The sequence below is a fragment of the Xenopus laevis genome, chromosome 5L (assembly GCF_017654675.1).
Source record: "Xenopus laevis strain J_2021 chromosome 5L, Xenopus_laevis_v10.1, whole genome shotgun sequence".
Taxonomy (NCBI): Eukaryota; Metazoa; Chordata; class Amphibia; order Anura; family Pipidae; genus Xenopus; species Xenopus laevis.
Window position 1 is genome coordinate 169,668,418 of NC_054379.1, and position 21,463 is coordinate 169,689,880.

Sequence of the window (21,463 nt, forward strand, 5' to 3'; positions counted from 1 at the left end):
AGTCAGTTTGGTAGCCCACTGTGGCTAAACACTAACAGGAACCCCAAGTGTAAGCCAACCAGCTGCTAATTATTTATTCTATCATAATATAGAGAGTGGGAAGATGGCAGATACTATAGTACTGGCACATTCAGCACAAGTCCAGTTAATAAATAAGACACAGTGGAAAGTGACAGGCAGGGTCGGAACTAGGGGTCGGCAGAGTAGGCAAAGCTGGGGGGCACCAGGCACGTACCTGCTCTAACGTCTACCCCATTGTCTGGTCCCGTCTCTCCCCGACTGCCGCAGATAATTCTTGTAATTGCGCTTCTGCACATGTGCGCTCCAGTGCAGTTTTGCGCATGCGCACCAGAGCACACACTCACCGTGCCGGCCAGGTTGCCTAGGGCTACTGTCTGGGTTGGGCCGGCTCTAGTGGCAGGTCTGGGATTCAAAATAAGCCCAAGTACCCAGTGGTCCAAACAGCCCCCTTAGGAGCAATAAATAGTGACTGTCTCTGGCATCTTACAGGAGCCCCTCTGGCCTTTGCCACAATCCACAGATTGCCAGTTGGGGCCTGGAAGTTGGGACTAGAAGACTCTGATGGCAGTTTATAGGGGAAAGGAATCAGTGTAATGTAATAAGCCTGAAGATTATTATCTAATGCCCCTAGAGACATGAGTAGTTTTGCCACCCGGCCGCTATTTTACCTGCCTAGCTGGTAAAACACCAGCCAAGGACGGGCCGGTATAACAAATTTACCGGCAATGTAGCTGCTGGTAAATTTGTAATACACCTTAATATAGCCCGTGGCCTGCCCCCAGCCTGCTCCAAACGTACCTTTTTTCCTGGGCTTCTTGCCAAATGCGCAAGTTTGGCTCATTGGCATCACGACCCAGCCAGCCAATAGCGTGTCATGGCCCGCCCCCTGTAGCATCATGGCCCCACCCTTTAACCCCGCCCCCTCCACCTGCCAGTGCAGATTATTTTAAAAGGTGGCAACCCTAGACACGAGTGAGTCTGTGTTATTATACACAATGCTTTATACATTTTACCAGTAATTAGTAATAATTCCCAACACCCCAAGCTGTTAGCTTCAGGACTGTTATGTGTTAGAGGTTGGCACAGGTAGAAGGGGCAATAAAATTAAAAATAAATCTTTACCAGCTTGTCTGTGCACTGGGGTTCCAATCCCCTCATAATCCACATCTTCTACATGACCTGATATACAACCCCCCTCCTGATGTATAAGGAAAATATTACCCCCTCCTGATGTATAAGGAAAATATTACCCCCTCCTGATGTATAATAATAATTTAGTTCCAGTGATCAATACACCAGTCCTTTAGTGTTTGGCACTGACACTCACCCAGGCACAACAGCAGCCTCACACACACACCTGCTTTAGCACTGATAACATATGTGTATCACTTTAAGGCAGATGGCTGATAGGACTTTGTCTCACTTGTGTATTTCAGCCTGATGGGAAGCACCCAAAGCTCACCCTGCCAGCACCCATGCAACTGGAGCACATGACCTGCCAGGATGGGAAATCCTCATGGTGGATATCTGAGTAAGGTCAAGCCTTTGATAGCTCAGCTGGTAGAGCGGAGGACTGTAGCAGAAGCAAAGTTATCCTAAGGTCGCTGGTTCAATTCCGGCTCGCGGGACTCTTTTTTTTCATTAACGCAATTAATAGAGAAATAATAAATAATAATAATAAGTAAGGTAACACCCAAAGCATGCCGGCGAGCCACTCTTGCATTAAATGAGTTAAGCTGCCAATTGAGCCCCTTCAGACTGAGCCGACAGCTTATCTGCCCATGTATTGGGCCCTCCAACCTGACTCATATCTGCCTGAAAATCCCATCAGGATGAGGACAGCATTGGCTCATTGATTCAGTGTTCACCCTGTTGGTATTCACTTCCACAAGGGCCAAACAATTAGATCGGTATTATATTGGCCCCAGGCCCAGATTTGTCGAAAGTCCACGTAGGCCCGGGCCTAGGGGGGCAGGATTTTAGGGGGCGGCATGCTGCCCAACCACACCCTCATTGGTTCAAGAACACTGGGGATGTGCTGGAGATACAATCATTTCTTAAATTCCCAGTACTCCAGTCCCCATTATCCGGTCCGATGACAAAAATTTGCACAAATAAAGGGGAGGGGAGATGGATGACAGTGGGCCTAGGAACACCCACTATGTAAATCCAGCCCTGATTGGCCCATCTTTTACACCCCAAAGTCTAAATCACCAATACATGAAAAGTGGAGGATGCGGGCATCGATCCCGCTACCTCTCGCATGCTAAGCGAGCGCTCTACCATTTGAGCTAATCCCCCTTCCTGTACAACTGTGGTCCCACCCACTCAATGGCATACAGCTTTAAAGGACCAGTAACATCAATTTACCACCAAGACTAATTAAACATTTTAAATCAAACAGCCTTTATTAAGAAAAAACTCCCAAGCTCCTCTTCAGAAAAGGCGATCCATTGTGCTGCGCTCGCTTTCTCCTCCCTGGCTATCTCCTATAAGGAATTTCTTTAAAATGCTGCTTAATAAATCTACATGTCAGTATATTGCCCTTGTAAGCAAGGAATGTTGTTGCAAAGCAAAACCTTTGTGGATCAAAAGAAGTGTAGGTGTTGAAGTGAGTAAGAAAAGACCTGTCTCACTTGTGTATTTCAGCCTGATGGGAAGCACCCAAAGCTCACCCTGCCAGCACCCATGCAACTGGAGCACATGACCTGCCAGTATGGGAAATCCTCATGGTGGATCTCTAGAGAATGGCAAGCCTTCGATAGCTCAGCTGGTAGAGCGGAGGACTGTAGCGGAAACATAGCAATCCTTAGGTCGCTGGTTCAATTCCGGCTCGAAGGACTTGTTTTTCTTTAACGCAATTAATAGAGAAATAATAAATAATAAGACCCAAAGCATGCAGATGAGCCACTCTTGCATTAAATGCGTTAAGATGCCAATTGAGCCCCTTCAGACTGAGCCGACAGCTTATCTGCCCATGTATTGGGCCCTCCAACCTGACTCATATCTGCCTGAAAATCCCATCAGGATGAGGACAGCATTGGCTCATTGATTCAGTGTTCACCCTGATGGTCTGCACTTCCACAAGAGCCAAACAATTGGATCGGCATGATATTTACCACCTTTTACACCCCAAAGTCTAAATCACCAATACATAAAAAGTGGAGGATGCGGGCATCGATCCCGCTACCTCTCGCATGCTAAGCGAGCGCTCTACCATTTGAGCTAATCCCCCTTCCTGTACTTCCATGGCCACGGCCCCACCCCCTCAACTGCATACAGCTTTAAAAGACCAGTAATCAATTTTTTTTTTTAAAAATTCATTAGTATACCACGAAAAAAAAAACACCAAGACTAATTAAACTCTAAAATCACACAGCCTTTATTAAGAAAAAACGTACCAAAGTTCCTCTTCAGAAAAGGCGATCCATTGTCCAGCGCTCGATTTCTCCTCCCTGGCTATCTCCTATAAGGAATCATCGCCGTGTCGCCTTTTCTGAAGAGGAGCTTTGGTAAGTTTTTTCTTAATAAAGGCTGTGTGATTTTAAAGTTTTATTAGTCTTGGTTGTTTTTTTTTTTGTGGTATACTAATGAAATAGATGTTACTGGTCCTTTTAATAGTAAAGGAAATTTTTTCACAATTGTGGTTTATTTTATTCGTAATACTAAATGTTTGGGTTTGTGTCCACTTGTATATTTTTAAAAGATGGAGGATGCGGCCATCGATCCCGCTACCTCTCGCATGCTAAGCGAGCGCTCTACCATTTGAGCTAATCCCCCTCCTACACAACTTTTAGGATCAGTGTTTCAACTAGTACATGTCACAGAAAGAGTTAACCCATATTATACTGCAAAGAAAATCTATTAGGAATGTAATGACTTTAAAATGTTGCTTAATAAATCTACATGTCAGTATATTGCCCTTGTAAGCAATGAATGTTGTCACAAAGCAAAACCTTTGTGGTTCAATAGAAGTGTTGGTGTTGAGGTGGGTAAGAAAAGATCTGCTTTTAAGGCTTTCAAGTTAGCTGGGACAGCTAGGACTTTTATCAGGAAACTAGAAGACAAAGATAGAAAATGAGAAAACTGATTGCAGCAGAGGCTAAGACTAACCACAAAAAGTTATTTAAGTATATTAATAGTAAAAAGATACAGGTTGAGAGTGTTGCTCCATTAAATAATGGTACCAGTATGGTTGTAACAGAAACAGAAAAGGCAAATGTGTTAAATCAGTTCTTTTCTTCAGTGTATACAATAGAGGAGTGTGAGTTCCCAGGCTCACTTTATAGCTGCACTAATGGCTCAGCTCAATCTAGTCAGTCATATACACCAACTCAGAGCGCTGACCCGGAATTATTCCACAACCGTAATAAGAATTTTTATGCAAGAAGTAGTAAACTATAATGTGGGGGGGGGTTCACAGGAGGAATCAATACTAAATGAACTACAACTCCCAAAATCCTCCTCTAGACAGAAACACACCATGGGATTATATATATCAGAATAACTGGTTAAATAGTATCATACGTAGAGCCTAGATATAGAATATAAAGAATATAAAGTTTTTGAAGTATATTAATAGTAAAAAGATGCAGGTTGAGAGTGTTGTTCCTTTAAATAATGGTACCAGTATGGTTGTAACTGATACAGAAAAGGAAAATGTGCTAAATAAGTTATTTTCTTCAGTGTATACAATAGAGGAGTGTGAGTTCCCAGGCTCACCTCATAGCTGCACTAATGGCTCAGCTCAATCTAGTCAGTCATATACACCAACTCAGAGCACTCAACCGGAATTATTCCACACCCTTAATAAGAAGTAGTAAACTATAGGGTGGGGGTTCACAGGAGGAATCAATACTAAATGAATTACAACTCCCAACATCCTACTCTAGACGGAACCACACCAAGGGAATATATATAAAATGCAATCTTTATTATTATGGCAGTATAGGAAAACCTCATAGTGGGTATATGATTAAGGTCAAGCCTTCGATAGCTCAGCTGGTAGAGCGGAGGACTGTAGCAGAAACATAGCAATCCTTAGGTCGCTGGTTCAATTCCGGCTCGAAGGACTTGGATTTTGTTAAAGCAGGGGTGTCCAAACTTTTTGCAACGAGGGCCAGATTTGATGAGGTGAAAATGTGTGTGGGCCGACCATGTTTTTTTAACTTTTCTGTTTTTTTTCTTCTATTTACTTGTTTAAAACTTTTATTGTTTTCTCATGTAGGCTGTATTTTATTTTCTGACTAGACATTAAGCCCGTTAAATTAACGGGCGCTAGAACATATCCGTGGGCAGGGCCGAACTGGGAGTAAAAAGCAGCCCGGGCAAACAAATCAAAGCAGCCCACATGTAAACACTCAATGGACTTTTTATTCAGCAGTTCTCCATTTGCAGTTTTAGCAATCTGGTTGCTATGGTCCACATTACCCTAGCAACCAGACACTGTTTTGAATAAGAGTCTGGAATATGAATAGGAGAGGAGCAGAATAGAACAATATAAGGCATAGGCAAGCCAACAAATACCCAGAATAAAAAATTAAGGCAGAAAACAAAAAATGTAATAAAATAAAAACTGTAACTAATTATTGTACAATAACAGGTGGAGGTGTGAGGCAAGTACCAGACCAGAAAATATCATCAGACAATTAACATGCTATGCTGTATATTATCTATGAATTATGATTGATTGATGGATATTACAGCAGGAGAAAGTCATGTTGCAGGGGGTGAGGTAAGGAGAGGAGTCTTTGACCCTAACTTACTACTGGAAGATATTATGGAGGCCCATGGTGCGGTACACTTTCTTTGACCGGTCCTTCCTGACTGAGCTCGCCTGGGGGAGGCTGGTACTGGTAACGCATGGGGCCTGCGTCGCATCATCACGGGTCAAATCCTGCGCACGTGTGCGCAGCGCAAGCACGTATATATGAGAATGGACTGTTCCATGTGGAAAATTAAAGAGGGGGACACTGCTTCGATTATTATTGCAGGGCAGCGTTGCAGTCGGGTGCGGGGCCCCCAGTGGCATGAGTTTCTTATGATCAGGAGCGGCCCACATGAACACAATATATATGCGGCCCCTCGGGCATTTGCCCGAACAGACAGGTTACCAGTCCGGGCCTGTCCGTGGGGCACATGCGCAGTAGCGTAATCCCACGGACACAGGGACTGGACGCAGAGACACTTCAACTTTATTATATAGGATTCCTTCCATTTCTATATTCTATTTTTGTGACCTTAGAATGATACTCGGTGAGACCCAGTCTGACGGTCCATTCAGAAGGGAGCCCTCCAATTAATTTGATTATCTTTTCTAATTGATATGTTGAATCATATTATATAAACATTTTACCTGGGGGGATGAGTCGGTGACCATGCTCATGTGCATCTGCAAGAAAAATTAGAAGGCACACGGGTGTAATCACAGGCGAGAACTGGCACCTAATCCAGTAATTCCAGTGATATCATGACATCACGCGCACACTCAAACGGGCGATTACATCACTGCGCGCAGCAAGAAGATAGCGTTGCGTGCCAATTTTTATCTGGGTCTGCGCTTGAATGGACGAATCCTTTTTTAAGGCCTGTCTAAAATTGAAAATGGCCCGCCCAGAGTTTGGATATGCATGTGTTAAAGCAATAAATAGAGAAATATTAATAATAAATAAATATAATAAGTATGTGAACACACAGAGTATGCAGATGAGCCACTCTTGCATCAATAGATACAACGTTAAGCTGCCAATTGAGCCCCTTCAGACTGAGATGACAACTTATCTGCTCCTACCTGACTGATATCTGCCTGAAAATCCCATCAGGATGAGGACAGCATTGGCTCATTGATTCAGACTGATGGCCTGCACTTCCACAAGGGCCAAACTATTGGATCGGTATGATATTTACCACCTTTAACATCACAAAGCCTAAATCTCCCACACATGAAAAGTGGAGGATGCGGGCATCGATCCCGCTACCTCTCGCATGCTAAGCGAGCGCTCTACCATTTGAGCTAATCCCCCTTTCCTGAATGCCTAACTAGCTATTACATGTCACAGAAAGAGTTAACCCATATTATACTGCAAAGAAAATCTACTAGGAATGTCTTTAAAATGCTGCTTAATAAATCAACTTGTCACTATATTGCCCTTGTAAGCAAGGAATGTTATTGCAAAGCAAAACCTTTTTGGTTCAATAGAAGCATTGGTGTTGAGGTGGGTAAGAAAAGACCTGGTTTTAAGGCTTTCAGGTTAGCTGGGACAGCTAGGACTTAAAGGCAAAGATAGAAAATGAGGAACTGATTGCAGCAGAGACTAAGACTAACCCCAAAAAGTTATTTAAGTATATTAATAGTAAAATGATGCAAGTTGAGAGTGTTGCTCCTTCTTATAATGGTACCAGTTTGGTCGTAACAGATACAGAAAAGGCAAATATGCTAAATCAGTTATTTTCTTCAGTGTATACAATACAGGAGTCTGAGTTCCCAAACCAACCTCATAGCTGCACTGTTGGCTCTGCTCAATCTAAACAGCCCCATTAGGACCAATAAATAGTGACAGTCTGTCTGTGGCATCTTACAGGAGCCCCTCTGGCCTTTGCCAGAATCCACAGATTGACAGTTGTGGCTTGGAAGGTGTGACTAGAACTCTCTGATGGCAGTTTATAGGGAAAGGGAAAACAGTGGGTGGGACTAGAACACTGTTGGCATACCAACATTTTGGAAATAGAAAGAGGCACAAAAAGGTTTGCCGTGTGTAGCGTGGCCAAACATTTTTTCACCACACCCATGTTGTGGTCACACCCCCTAATGTTAATTTTCCAAAATTTAGCAGGTTATGAAAGAAAGGGGAAACAGTGGGTGGGACTAAGACACTTTGATGGCAGTTTACAGGGGAAGACCTAATGAATCAGTAACTGAAGCAGTGGGTCAGAGGGGTGAAGCTGGGAGTCTGTAACTCAAGCAGTGGGTGGTACTGATAGCAATTTACAGGGTGAGGGACATTGGGTTAGTAACAAACAGTGGGTGGGATACAAGTAATATAGGAAAGTCCCATGATTTTAAGGATTGATCTTCGGTAGCACAGTGATACTCTTCTATTCCCCTGAAACGCTATTTATTCTGCACCCTGTTCAATAAATCTATTCTATCTAATTCTGGCCAACTGAAAAGGGAATAAAGCAAAGAGCAAACAGATACTGTATTTCATTTAGGGATGCAATAAATGTTAATAATATCCCTATAGTTCACTCTGCCAACATCTTGAATGAAAACTATTCTGATTATTGCAGTGAGTGAGCTGCAACAAATGATTATGGAGTCAGACAGTGACAATAATAGGGGCCACTGGGAACCCCCAAACAATACTAATAATCCATGGACAGACTAGTGAATTCTCAGATGTATGATATGTCCTGTCTGTGTAGAGACTACTTGTTTACTATGTAAAGACAGTCTATATCTCCCATATGGTCTAGCGGTTAGGATTCCTGGTTTTCACCCAGGCGGCCCGGGTTCGACTCCCGGTATGGGAAGATCTGATTTTCTTCACTTCCCCCAGGGTATTGGGTGGGGATGTACCAATGGAAAGACCAAGCCTGTTGCTAGACCAACCCTCAAGCTGATTTTTCTCTATAAGGGTAAAACCCAGACCCCCTTACATATAGCATGTGATAATATTAAATAAGCATGACTTGTAGTTACCTGGCCAGCAAACAACATCAAGCCTTCGCACAGTTGGTAGAATCCAAAATTCAAACATGAAACTTGGTCAGCAGAAGAGAGACAAGCCTTACAAGATTTGTGTTACTTGTTAGAGGATAATGATGAATATAGGGACACAGCCAAGGGGCCGTTTACCATTTTGAGAGCCAAAAGTACCTTTAAACCACCAAGTTCCCTTTGCCCAAGAGTAGATGTTCTCATTGAAGGTTGTACCAGGGATTTCAAGCAACTTTACAGTACAGAATGGACAAAAAATCCTTTCCCATAATCTATCATGGAAAGAGAGAGAAGGTTTAAAACAATTAGAAGATAACAATGAAATTATCATTAAACCGAGCGATAAAGGTGGGAATATTGTCATACTTGAAAGAAAAGCTTATGTACAAGAAAGCCTGCGCCAACTTAATGATGAGAATTGTTATGCACAGTTAAAAGAAGATCCCAAATCTTTCAAATAGAACATACTGGAAAGAAGCAAGGACAAGTCATTAATAAATAAGAAAGAACTAGATTTTATGATGGTTAAAACCTCACTTTTTATACCATCCCCAAAATACACACAAATTGTACATCACCCCCCAGGCCGCCCCATAGTATCGGGCATAGGAAGCCTAATGGAACCAAGTAGTATGTACATCAATGATCCCCAACCAGTAGCTCGTGAGTAACATGTTGTTCCCCAACCCCTTGGATGTTGCTCTCAGTGGTCTCAAAGCAGTTGATTATTTTTGAATTCCAGGCTTGGAGGCAAGTTTTAGTTGTATAAAAACCAGGTGCACTGCCAAACAGAGTCTCAATGTAGGCTGACAATCCACATAGGGGCTACTAAATGGCCAATCACAGCCCTTATTTGGCACCCCAAGAACATTTTTCATGCTAGTGTTGCTCCCCAACTCCTTTTACTTCTGAATGTTGCTCACGGCTTCAAAAGGTTGGGGATCCCTGATGTACATAGACAAAGTCTTAAACCCATTTGTATCTAGTCTTCCGTCATTTGCTCAAGATACAATGGACACCTAGAGGGCATCACTCTGACAGAAAATGATTTTCTAGCTTGCCTAGATGTTGAATCACGTTATACCAGTATTATTCATTATTGGAAGCAGTTGAACACACCTTAAAACAGAGAGGGCAGCAAAACTTGGAACATAACAAATAAATTGTGGAACTTCTCGAGTTTGTACTTAAACATAACTATTTCCCCTTTAATGGCAAATATTTTTCACCAAACCAGAGGAATCGCAATGGGCAGCACATGTGCCCCAACATATACAAACATGTAATTTGGGTGGTGGGAAAGCAACTTTGTTTTTAGTGAGAACTTATTGGAATATACACAAAATATTCCATTATGGCTCTGCTGCATCGATGATGTCCTACTGATATGGTCAGGAACACAGGATGAATTTGTGAACAAATTAAACATTAATGATATAAACTTGAGAGTAACCGCTGAAATTAACAATAATTCTGTTAATTTTCTGGATATATATGGATTTTTCGAGGTCTTGCCAATAACGTACAGACATTGGTATTTAGAAAAGAGACAACCACTAACAGTCTTTTATATGTCAGTAGTCAACGGCCCCAGAATATTATTAATAGCAAACCGATAGGTCAATATCTGAGAGTAAGAAGATTGTGTAGCTCTTTGGATGAATTGCACTCTAATTGTACTCTAATTGTACACTAATTGTACTCTAATTGTACACTAATTGTACTCTAATTTGTTGCAAATTTGTAAATAATTGGCCGTATTCGTGTTTCTCACCTGCGGACGGTCGATTGGCCGAGTAAATGGTTGTGTTCTTTTTGGTTTGTAATTGCTGGACAATATGTTGCAGTTTGATAAATAAATGTTAATAATATCCCTATAGTTCACTCTGCAAACATCTTGAATGAAAACTATTCTGATTATTGCAGTGAGTGAGCTGCAACAAATGATTATGGAGTCAGAGAGTGACGATAATAGGGGCCACTGGGAACCCCCAAACAATACTAATAATCCATGGACAGACTAATAAATTCTCAGATGTATGATACTGTATGTCCTGTCTGGGTTGAGAATAGAATACTATTAATCTGGTGATTGTATCTCCCATATGGTCTAGCGGTTAGGATTCCTGGTTTTCACCCAGGCGGCCCGGGTTCGACTCCCGGTATGGGAAGATCAATGACTTTTTCACCTCCCCCAGGGTATTAGGTGGGATGTACCAATGGAAAGACCCAGCCCGTTGGTAGACTGACCCTCAAGCTGATTTTTCTCTATAAAGGTAAAACCCAGACCCTCAGGATATTATATATATTATATGAGCACGACTTGTAGTTACCCGGCCTGCAAACAGTATATTAAATATACAACATTGAGCCTTCGGTAGCTCAGCTGGTAGAGCGGAGGACTGTAGAACAATAACAGAAATCCTTAGGTCGCTGGTTCAATTCCGGCTCGAAGGACTTGTGTATTTTAGATTCTGTGCCCAAATCTGCTGAGCATGATATTCCTGTCATACCCCTGGCACACATCTGCTGCCTTGTACTCACCCACCCACTTAGATTGTAAGCTCTATGTGACAGAGACATCCTATAATCTCAGCATTGAATTGTAAATGTAAGTTTGTTTTCTGTATTTTGTATTGATCCCAGTCACTGAGAGCACAAGCAGCACTGTATCCATAACAATATCCAGACCTGTCCCTGCAGTCTCCTGATTGGGGAGCAACATACTGGAATTGTTGATTTAAAGCCGTATACAGTCGTGGGGGAGGGGAAAAACAGCACAGGAGGTAGTGCAGGCCGGCCCAATACCCACACCTCCCAACATTTTGGAAGTAAAAAGGAGGGACTAAAAAATTGTTTGGAATTTTTGACCACGTCCATTTCTGTGGCCACACCCCCTAATTACCATGTTTGTTTTACAAAATTTGGCAGGTTATGAAAGTTTGAAAATATTTCTCCTTATCTAAACTGTTTTTTTTTGTGTCTCAAAATTGTTATAAAGTATCTTATCTGCTGCTGTGGCTGTTCTGGGCTCTCTGCTAAAAGCCAATTAAGTTAGAAACGTTGTTTGTTTTTCTGGCTGTTCAGTGCAGAGAAAATAGGGACTTTCCAGTACAAATGAGGGACTGCAGGTCGAGCTTTCAAAAGTGGGACTGTCCCTCCGAAAAAGGGACAGTTGGGAGGTATACCAATACCCGCGGGTCAGTCGGGTTCAGGCTGATCTCGACCCCCCTTTGCGGGTGGCAGGTGTGGGTCGAGCTTTTCCTCCTGCTCTCTCGACCTGCCACCTTCAACTGCCGGCTTACGACTTCGATAGTCACATGCCTGCCCGCCCATTTTGTGACATCATCGGTGTGTGAGGAGGGTCAGTGCGGGTCTATAAAGGGAAGCCAGAAGTCGGGATTTGGCAGGCGCGGGTAGAGGGAGGGCGGCTGTTGATTGGATGTGGATCAGGAAAAAACCTTATTGCAATGCTGCTAACTGGGGGATTAGCTCAAATGGTAGAGCGCTCGCTTAGCATGCGAGAGGTAGCGGGATCGATGCCCGCATCCTCCACTTTTCTTTTGATAACATGACTGTGATTTTACTCTTATATAGTGTAACTGTATCACTTTAACCCTTTACCAGCCACACAGGGTCATACGGGCTTACCTGAACAAACACAAAGTCAACATTAACAAGGAAAAACGACATGTACAAACACCAGTCCCAAAAGCAGAATTTTATTGTTGAGGTGAAAGGGTTAATGTGAGATTGAGACGAGGGTAGGGTTGCCACCTGGCCAGTAAAACACCTGCTGGGGCCGGAATTACAAATTTATTGGCAATGTAGTTGCTGGTAATTTGTTATACCCTTAAAAAAAAGCCCTTGACCCTCAGCTGGAAATTTACCTTTTCTCCATCTTCTGCCCATTGCACAACTTTTCCCCGCCCTTTTGCCCCAGCTCCACCCCCACCCCCATTTGCATCATGGCCTGCCCCCTTTATATCACAGCCCGCCCTTTCATTTCCTGCCCCCACCACTGGCCCGTAAAAAGTTTCTGAAAAGGTGAGAACCCCTAGAGGAGGGGAGAGGAACTGACGAAGAAATGACGCCAGTTTTTTTAAATACAATCAATTAAATATTCTGTTTCTGAAATAATCAAGTTTATCTTCACTATTCCTCTCTCAGCATCTGTTTCTCTTCATTCTCTCTTCATGCAGCAGTTGGGTGTCAGATATTCACTGACAGTTACATCCAATATATCTTATAGGGAGGCTCCTTTTGCCTAGAAGATGTATTAGAGCTCACTCTATTAAACTCACCAGACATCATGTCTCTCTACATGCAGGATTTGTGCAAAAGGCAGTTATTTTGTTACATTTTGTTTGTACTGGAATCAGTTATTTGAGTGAGCTCTAATACATCTGCTAGGCAAAAGGAGCCCCCCTATAAGATATATTGGATCTAACTGTCAGTGAATATCTGACACCCAACTGCTGCATGAAGAGAGAATGAAGAGAAACAGATGCTGAGAGAGGAATAGTGAAGATAAACTTGATTATTTCAGAAACAGAATTTTTAATTGATTGTATTCAGAAATTGTCTTACTTCAGTATGATGAAGCTTATATTATATTATATTATATTTTTATTTTTGCATTAGTTCCTAGTTGACCTCAGCCAGGGTCCAGTACTTGTGTTTGAGGGGAGTAAAAGCTGCTGCAAATATTCAGGTGATGAGAGTGGGTAAAGTTTACAAATCTTTACTGTGTTTTTTTATTTTCAATACATTTTTATTGAGTTTTCCATAAACATTTGTTACACAGATTGAGTACATTCATAATAACAACAGAGACGACAATACAATGCCGTATAACAAATATCTATCTATCTATCTATCTATACTATATACTCAAAAAAGACAAAAAAACAAAACATACATTCCAAAGAAAAATAGGTAAAATAGTGAGTAAAATAATGAAGTAAAGAAACAAAAATAAGCCAAATTTCACATTTACAGAATTATATAAGAAGAATTATCAACAAATATGGTAATGTCAAGTATCAAAAATATCCGTGATCTAATAAAGCCATTTTATATTCCAATACATTTAGATTTGTAGTAGTTCTAAGACTTTAATTAGTTTGAAGGAAACAGACCGGTCGTCCATAAACGTGAGCTTTATATAAGGTTCAGCTGTTTTTGCCCATAATGCTTTTCACTTTGTAGTCACTCCACAGGCCCGCCCACCTCTGTTTGCTGATTGGTACATTCAGATCTGTGCTCTGAGTGGAGGAGCTTTAAAGGAAAGCTCCAATCAGAGTGCTGCTGGTTTCCACAGCAACAGATATGCCCGCCCCCCTGTTTAACCAGCGAGACACAGTAAAGGAGACATTTCCTACTTACCCTTGACATTTTAACCCTAAGTAAAATCTGCCCATGTTTTCCTTCCTAGTCCTGATCAAACCAGTCCTGTCTCTGCCTAAACCTCATTCAATCACTTTCCTTCCTTTCTCATAAGTTGTACTAATGTGAACAATGTTTTGTGTAAGTTAAAAGCCTCGTTGTTTTTTATTTTGTACAAAAAAATCTCATACATGTCTATTATTCTATTTCTTTAATTGTTAATATCTCCATGATCTAATTCAATGTAACACTTAAAGGGGAAGTTCACCTTCAAACACGTGTTACAGTTCAGTTGGTGTCAGACATTCCCCCAGAAATAAAGACTTTTTCCAATGACTTTCTATTTGTGACTGTTTTTCTAATACTGAAGTGTAAAGAGTCATGTTTCCCCTTCTTATGTGTTTGTGAAGCAGCTGTGGGAGGGGGGTCAGCGACCCTGTAACTGATCCATGAGTTGATCCATGTGTTTGTCCCAGAATCCCGAGTGTCATTACAGGCAGCTGTTAGACTTGATACAATAGTTGCACTTATATTCCCCATAGATCTTACTGAGAAATGGATCAATTAATTGTAACAGATCAGAATCTGCACCGGGATCACTGAGCTGCCGGACTGAAACACTCAAATTAACCTTTAGTAACACAAATTGCACAAATTAGTATTATCGACTGTTAATCCTAAAAACCCCATACTATATAAGAGTAAGAGTGAAATCACACTCACAGCCATGTTATTAAAAGAAAAAGTGGAGGATGCGGGCATCGATCCCGCTACCTCTCGCATGCTAAGCGAGCGCTCTACCATTTGAGCTAATCCCCCATTGCTGTTCTTACCCTCCCCCTCAACTGCATACAGCTTTAAGACTGGTTAAGGCCAGATAAGTACAAGTCATGCTCATATAATAATTTCCATAGTACATCCCCACCCAATACCCCTGGGGGAGGTGAAGAAAATGTATCAGATCTTCCCATACCAGGAGTCAAACCCGGGAACGCCTGGGTGAAAACCAGGAATCCTAACCGCTAGACCATATGGGAGATATAGGTCAGAAAACAGTAGTATAGAAGTATTCTCTGCACAGATAGGTCTATTTATCTAAAAATATAGGCTAATAATATAAAACAATTAATCAATACATTTATGAGAACTATAACCTGAATTTAGTGCAGTTCTAACTGTCATTGCGTCTGTCGCTTTCAGTTCTCTGGGTCCGACTCTTGTCACAAGAAGCAGCCGATCAGACCTGTCTCTGCAGGAGGAAAGACGACAAGTGCAACTTTATTTATAGAGGCAGAAAAGGGACAGACATAATGACAGTTCTATAGAACTAGAAGCACAGTGGGAATGAGGAATGAATAGATATTGGGAAGTTGAATAGTGTATTTATATTTATATTATTTTTGTGTTCACTTGAATATTTAGGAAAAGTGGAGGATGCGGGCATCGATCCCGCTACCTCTCGCATGCTAAGCGAGCGCTCTACCATTTGAGCTAATCCCCCTGTGCTGTTATGCTCCTCCCTCTTGACTGCATACACCTTTAAGACACCAGTATGTTGCTCCCTAGTCAGGAGACTGCAGGGACAGGTCTGGATATTGTTATGGATACAGTGCTGCTTGTGCTCTCAGTGACTGGGATCAATACAAAACACAGAAAACAAACTTACATTCACAATTCAATGCTGAGATCATAGGATGTCTCTGTCGCATAGAGCTTACAATCTAAGTGGGTGGGTAAGTACAAGGCAGCAGCTGGTTGTTATCACTACAATGAGTTTAACAATCATTACTGTTACTTTTATTTCCTATGACACCTCTTTACCCATTGTGTCAGCCTTTGAACCAAGCACTGTGGGGGCTCAAGCACTCACTCTGCTGACACCCAGAAATCCAGTCATGGATATAATTGGAGTAAAGTTCCATATTATTTAGAGCCCATGTCAATGGATTGTTCAGCAATAACAAACAGGTGAAGTAATTATAATGCAAACTCATACTAGAAATTGTTTTATCTATTCTATACTCTATCAACTTGGGGCTAAATGGCACCAATGCAGTTGCCTATAGCAACCAATCATTAGTTTGATTTGTCTAATAATAATAATTCAAAAATGAAAGCAAATATGCAATTGGTTGATGATTTGGAGGGACATTTTCTCCCAGTACTCACTGTAATCCAGAGCCCCATGCAGATACACACCCTTCTCCAGTTTCCAGATCCCAAGGTTCAAGCTCTAAAGTTGGGTTCCAGCTGAGCTTCCCATGGTCCAGATAATGGGCAAGCTCCAAGTTAGCAACTGTTCCTCTCTTTTCTGTCCACATCTTGTTCTCCCAGGTAGTTATGGCTGCTATTGGCATGCTCCATCCACTTCCTGTTGCAGAGCCTCATGGGATATGTAGTTCCCAGGGTACCATAACTCCAATCAGGTGGCTCCTAATTCTGCTCTCCACCTTCTCAGTAATGCCAGAGAATATATATTTCCTGGCCATCCCCTGTCAACATGAAAATTCACTAATGGGTTAATCTCCTGCTACTCCCAGCTACTCCCAGCCTGGACAGAAGATAGTTAATTTTAAGAACCCATAAAGCCCACCCCCTCCTGGCTCACATCAGTCTGTTTCTTCTGTCCCAGCCTGGGCATAGTGTGAGAGGGTTAACAGTTTAAACTAACTCTCTTTTCTTTATTTTACAGGTCAAGAAAGTTTTCACTTATTTGCCAAGTTGTAGATTACCGGGTGCAGTTTTGTTTCTGGAGGTTCTTTCACCACCCGAAGCCCCTGTTCCGTATTGATAACTGCTTTGCAGTGTCTGCTGGTGCTTTGCACACCCTGTATGGAAAGCTGTTTGGCCCCAATCTGGATTTTCCTTGCTGCTGCTGCTGCTGCTACATGTGCACTATGAGGATCTGGCTGCATCTAAATGAGCCGCTCCAAGAGCTGCCGAGTGAGTACCATCCTTTGCACTTCGAAAAAATAAGAACCTCCAGAGTGTTCTGCTTATTATACATTCTCTTACTGGTTTAAGTGCCTCTGCTCCTTCTGAAGAGCCCAGTAAAAGTGGGTAAGTGAGATTCAGAAGCATTTAACAAGTCTGCAATGAAGGGCATAGAATTTGTAATACCTTTTCATTGAATATCTTTCTAAGAAGGTGAATTGTTTCACATTATGCAGCCATTCCTTCCAACTCCTTGCCAGATCAGGAGTCTTTAATTAAGAGAGCAGTATCCCAAACTCTTAAAGAGACAGTGCTTCTGCTTAAGATCTCTCTGTGCCTATCAAGGTTTTCTCTATCTAGGAAATTTCCTTTAATATAGGGCCAGCAGCCAAGCTCAGTGACATGGTCAGCTATTAAAGAAAGCCTACAGCTGTACTCATTTGCCTTGTAGAAAAATCAAAGATGCACCTTTTATACAGCTTAAGAAGGGGGGGCTGAGAGAGAGATCTTGCTATTTGACCAAAAGCGTTTAATCCCCTAATTAAGACTGTTAAATGTACCCTCAACCTGGAGGAGTTTGACCAACTAACCACTTCTCTTCTTTTTCCAAGAGCTCAGACCTTGTGGCATAGCGCCTGGTTTACGGCTGTGGAGCTTTGAGTTTGAATACCGGCTGTGATCCTTTGATGAATACTTAAGTGACAGATTTTATTCAGGCAGAGTAGTTTAAAATCTCCAAAAGAGTTCTGGTTGAGAGATAAGTGTAAGAGCTGTATCATTTTTTTTTTTTTTCAGGTGAGACGAGTGGATCTGATGGCAGACTCCAATGGCTAGATTAGCTAAGAAGGCGGCTTTGCCAATAGATGACATTTCAGCACTGAAACATCCCAGGAATTAAAGAAATGTTATATGTCTTCTGGATGGCCTATAGCCTACTGTAGCTCTGTGGCAGTTACAAAGGCCCGTTCTATGTGGGCAAAGAATCTGGAACAAGTCATTGAGGATTACGTTCCCAGAAAAATAAATAAATAAAAAAATAAATATTTAATAAAACTTAAAAGGTCTGGATGACTTCAGAATAAGTCTCTCTAGAGCTTGTCCAGCTGTCAGCTTGCTCTTTGTCATTGAAGTTGCAGCGCAGAGCCCTTTGGGTTAAAACATGGTTTGCAGATACTGGCTCCAGGAATTTCTTGATGCCTTTTGAAGGGAAAGGATTATTTGGGAAAGCCTTAGGTGACATGGTCTCCAAGTATTCCGGGGGAAGAGTAATTTTCTTTACCAAGCAAGACAGTTTTTTGACAATTCCAGGAACATTTGTAGGTCTTCTCCAGAAGAAGGCAGGACTCCAAAAATTTCGGAGAATAATTTAGATTTTCATCTTGGCGATCAGGACAAGGTTCTTTCAGGTCCAGAGTTGGAGTCCCAAGATCTCCCAAACCTTCCTCAAAAGCTAATTTGCAGTCACTCCGTCCAGCCTACCCCAGGTTGCTCACCTTTCAGGAAGTCTCGGGCCGGCTAGAAAGGTTCAAGATTCAGGGGTGAAAACTTATGTATCTTTCAATTATTTGTTCCTACTGCAATTCCTCAAGACGTAGGACATTTCTTGCCAGTGTTTCCAGGGCTGTTGTTAAGAGAGCAATTTCAGTGGTTCCATCTCCGGAAGAAGGAAGAGTTTTCAATTCTCTGCTATTTGCTACTGGAGACTTATGTCCCATATTAGACCTTGAGGAATGACAGATTCCCGAAGAGCCAAACTTTAACTGAGACCCTTGCTACTATAACGTTTGTAGTTTGTCCAAGAGATTGGCTAGCCTCTTTAGATTAAAGATGTTTATTTGCATGTGTCCATTGCTTTAGAACAGTGATCCCCAACCAGTAGCTCGTGAGCAACATGTTGCTCTCCAACCCCTTGGATGTTGCTCCCAGTGGCCTCAAAGCAAGTGCTTATTTTTGAATTCCAGGCTTGGAGGCAAGTTTTAATTGCATAAAAACCAGATGTACTGCCAAACAGAGCCTCAATGTAGGTTGACAATCCACATAAGGGCTACCAAATGGCCAATGGCAGCCCAAGAACATTTCTCATGCATGTGTTGCTCCCCAACTCCTTTTAATTCTGAATGTTGCTCACGGGTTCAAAAAGGTTGGGGTTCCCTGCTTTAGAACATCACAGATTTCTACAATTTTGTCTCTAAGACCAACATTACCAATTTTGCTGTCTTCGCATTGACCTTGCTACTTCTCCCAGAACTTTTACCTTAGTTCTTGTTGTGAAAATAGCCAAGCTAAAGGACAGGAGAACACAGAGATCTACCATTACCTGGATGATTTACTTTAGGGGTGTGTGATCCAGCCACATCACCATCCATCCGATAAAAAGGAAATTTTAGAGAAGTTTGGCTGGATCATAAGGGTAGCCAAAAGTCAGATGATACCATGCCAGAAAAAGGCATACCTTGGAGCTCAAATTGACACCTGTCCTTCAGGTAACGCAATTTTGTGAGAGGTCATTCATATCTGCGGAGTAATTTGTGGAGGATGAGGTTTATTCAGTTATTTTGTCAGGCAGTAGGATCCTATAGCTTGAAACCGGCAATTCAGATCAACACAAGAGTGCAAGAGACATCTAGCCTGGTGGAAAATACCCAGCAATCCCTGTAAGGAGTTTCCCCTCGGGAAACCAGCTTGAATAGAGGCATTCACAGATGCCTCAGGGTTAGGTAGAAGACCTTTTTCCTAGATACTGACCAATATCCTGGAGCTCAGTGTGGTTCTCCTAGGGTCTGCAGTGAAGATCAGACAATGCAGTGGCTGCAGCTTATTTTAGAAATCAAGGGGAACAAGGAGCAAGTTCTTGCTCAAAGTGACTGTCCCAATCATGGAATGGGTTTAGACCCACCTACAAGATTTAACTGTTCTGTACATTCCAGGAGTGCAATATCTTGAGGCAGATTATCTCAGCCAGCATCTATTGGGACTGTCCAGAGCTGAATATGATGGCGATAGATCTGAACTCCAAGCTTCAGATCTTCCTCTTCAGAGTCCCTTGTGTGGGACTGTGGCAGTGGATGCCTTCTCCCAGAGTTGGGAGGGTCTGTTTTCTTACATCTTTCCTCCAGTATGGATAATATTGAGTCCTGCAAAGGATCTTATTGTCAAGGATGGACATGATGACCATTCTTCCGCTTGGCCCAGAAGACCTTGGTATCTACTCCTGAGAAGACTGTCAATTGCGTTTGTTACTACTTCCACAAACCAGAGGTCTCCTTCTCCAGGGCAGTTGGAAGCATCCAAACCCAATCACCAACTGATGTTGTGGAGGTTAAAAGGAGAATCCTAAGAATATGAAAAGGAGTATGAATGTTCTGATCAGGTCAAACCCTTATCAATGCCAGTAAATTCAATACAAATTGTAAATATTATAAAACATGGCATATATTCTCTTACTGGGCTGTTGAGCTGCATCTCAATCCATAACACCATCTGCGATGGATATCCTGAAGTTTCTTAACACAGGGCTACAAAAGGGTCTGAGTCTCCGCACTCTAAAGACCAAGTCTCTGCATTTAAATTCTATGAATTATTGTTAAGTCCGGATGAATTTATGTTGATTACCTTGATTAGTTGTTTAAGCACTTGCACTTTAAAGTTTTTGTAACTCAAAGTGATTGGAGGGGGTTATTATTAACTTTTAGACTAATACACCTTGTTGCAAAAATATATAAATTAGTGTGAAATAGAATTGATTGTAGCTAAGGTTATATTGGTACAATTTTTTAACCCCATTATATATAAGAGAATGAATTGTATCACATTTATTAATTAATTTATAATCAATTGGGATTTTAACCAGTTAAATTATAGCACAAGCACTTTTCTTTAATTCATACGATTACCACAAAGTAATCAGCAATTGAGATTATAATAATTAGGAATCTGGAAACTAACTAGAGACTGCTGAGCGAGTTTGAAGCAAGTGGGGGACTTTTTTCTTTCTTTTCAATTTATTAGTTTGTACTGACTAAGGTCAGACCTCCGCTTCTACCGCAGGATAAATAAATTTGATAAGGGATCACTTTTTTGTTTGAAAGTCTAGAATACTGTTTGCTGTGCCAGCAGGAAGGAAAAAAGGGGAACTTGCCTCCAAGTCTACTCTTCCTGGATAGTCAAGACCATATCAAGGGCTTGTAAATAGCAGGGCAACTATTTGCCTAGGGGAGTAAGGTACATTAGCAGGGCCACCATTAGAAATCACGGGGCCCCGTACAACAAAATTTTTGGGGCCCCCTGGGCCCCGCCCACACTGACGACCAAGCTCCACCCCATATCCCGCCCACTCCACATCGCAGTTAAAAGACCACACAGACATCAGCGTTTTTTTAAAAAAAACATTGGTGGCCAAGT

At 41.9% G+C, this 21,463-nt stretch overlaps 11 non-coding genes across 11 annotated transcripts; 6 read left to right on the top strand and 5 right to left on the bottom strand.

Annotated features, from left to right (window-relative positions):
* Window positions 1–2,249: 2,249 nt before the first annotated feature.
* trnaa-agc lies at window positions 2,250–2,322 on the bottom strand. The gene has a single exon. It is a non-coding gene; the product is annotated as a tRNA-Ala (tRNA).
* A 454-nt stretch (window positions 2,323–2,776) lies between these two features.
* On the top strand, window positions 2,777–2,862 carry trnay-gua. Its single transcript is given in 2 exon segments — window positions 2,777–2,813; window positions 2,827–2,862. It is a non-coding gene; the product is annotated as a tRNA-Tyr (tRNA).
* A 321-nt stretch (window positions 2,863–3,183) lies between these two features.
* trnaa-agc lies at window positions 3,184–3,256 on the bottom strand. Its single transcript has one exon. It is a non-coding gene; the product is annotated as a tRNA-Ala (tRNA).
* Window positions 3,257–5,007: 1,751 nt separating this feature from the next.
* On the top strand, window positions 5,008–5,093 carry trnay-gua. The gene is given in 2 exon segments: window positions 5,008–5,044; window positions 5,058–5,093. It is a non-coding gene; the product is annotated as a tRNA-Tyr (tRNA).
* Window positions 5,094–6,970: 1,877 nt separating this feature from the next.
* On the bottom strand, window positions 6,971–7,043 carry trnaa-agc. The gene has a single exon. It is a non-coding gene; the product is annotated as a tRNA-Ala (tRNA).
* Window positions 7,044–8,481: 1,438 nt separating this feature from the next.
* On the top strand, window positions 8,482–8,553 carry trnae-uuc. The gene has a single exon. It is a non-coding gene; the product is annotated as a tRNA-Glu (tRNA).
* Window positions 8,554–10,839: 2,286 nt separating this feature from the next.
* On the top strand, window positions 10,840–10,911 carry trnae-uuc. Its single transcript has one exon. It is a non-coding gene; the product is annotated as a tRNA-Glu (tRNA).
* A 200-nt stretch (window positions 10,912–11,111) lies between these two features.
* trnay-gua lies at window positions 11,112–11,197 on the top strand. The gene is given in 2 exon segments: window positions 11,112–11,148; window positions 11,162–11,197. It is a non-coding gene; the product is annotated as a tRNA-Tyr (tRNA).
* Window positions 11,198–12,222: 1,025 nt separating this feature from the next.
* Window positions 12,223–12,295, top strand: trnaa-agc. The gene has a single exon. It is a non-coding gene; the product is annotated as a tRNA-Ala (tRNA).
* Window positions 12,296–14,874: 2,579 nt separating this feature from the next.
* Window positions 14,875–14,947, bottom strand: trnaa-agc. Its single transcript has one exon. It is a non-coding gene; the product is annotated as a tRNA-Ala (tRNA).
* Window positions 14,948–15,556: 609 nt separating this feature from the next.
* trnaa-agc lies at window positions 15,557–15,629 on the bottom strand. Its single transcript has one exon. It is a non-coding gene; the product is annotated as a tRNA-Ala (tRNA).
* Between the last annotated feature and the right edge of the window lie 5,834 nt (window positions 15,630–21,463).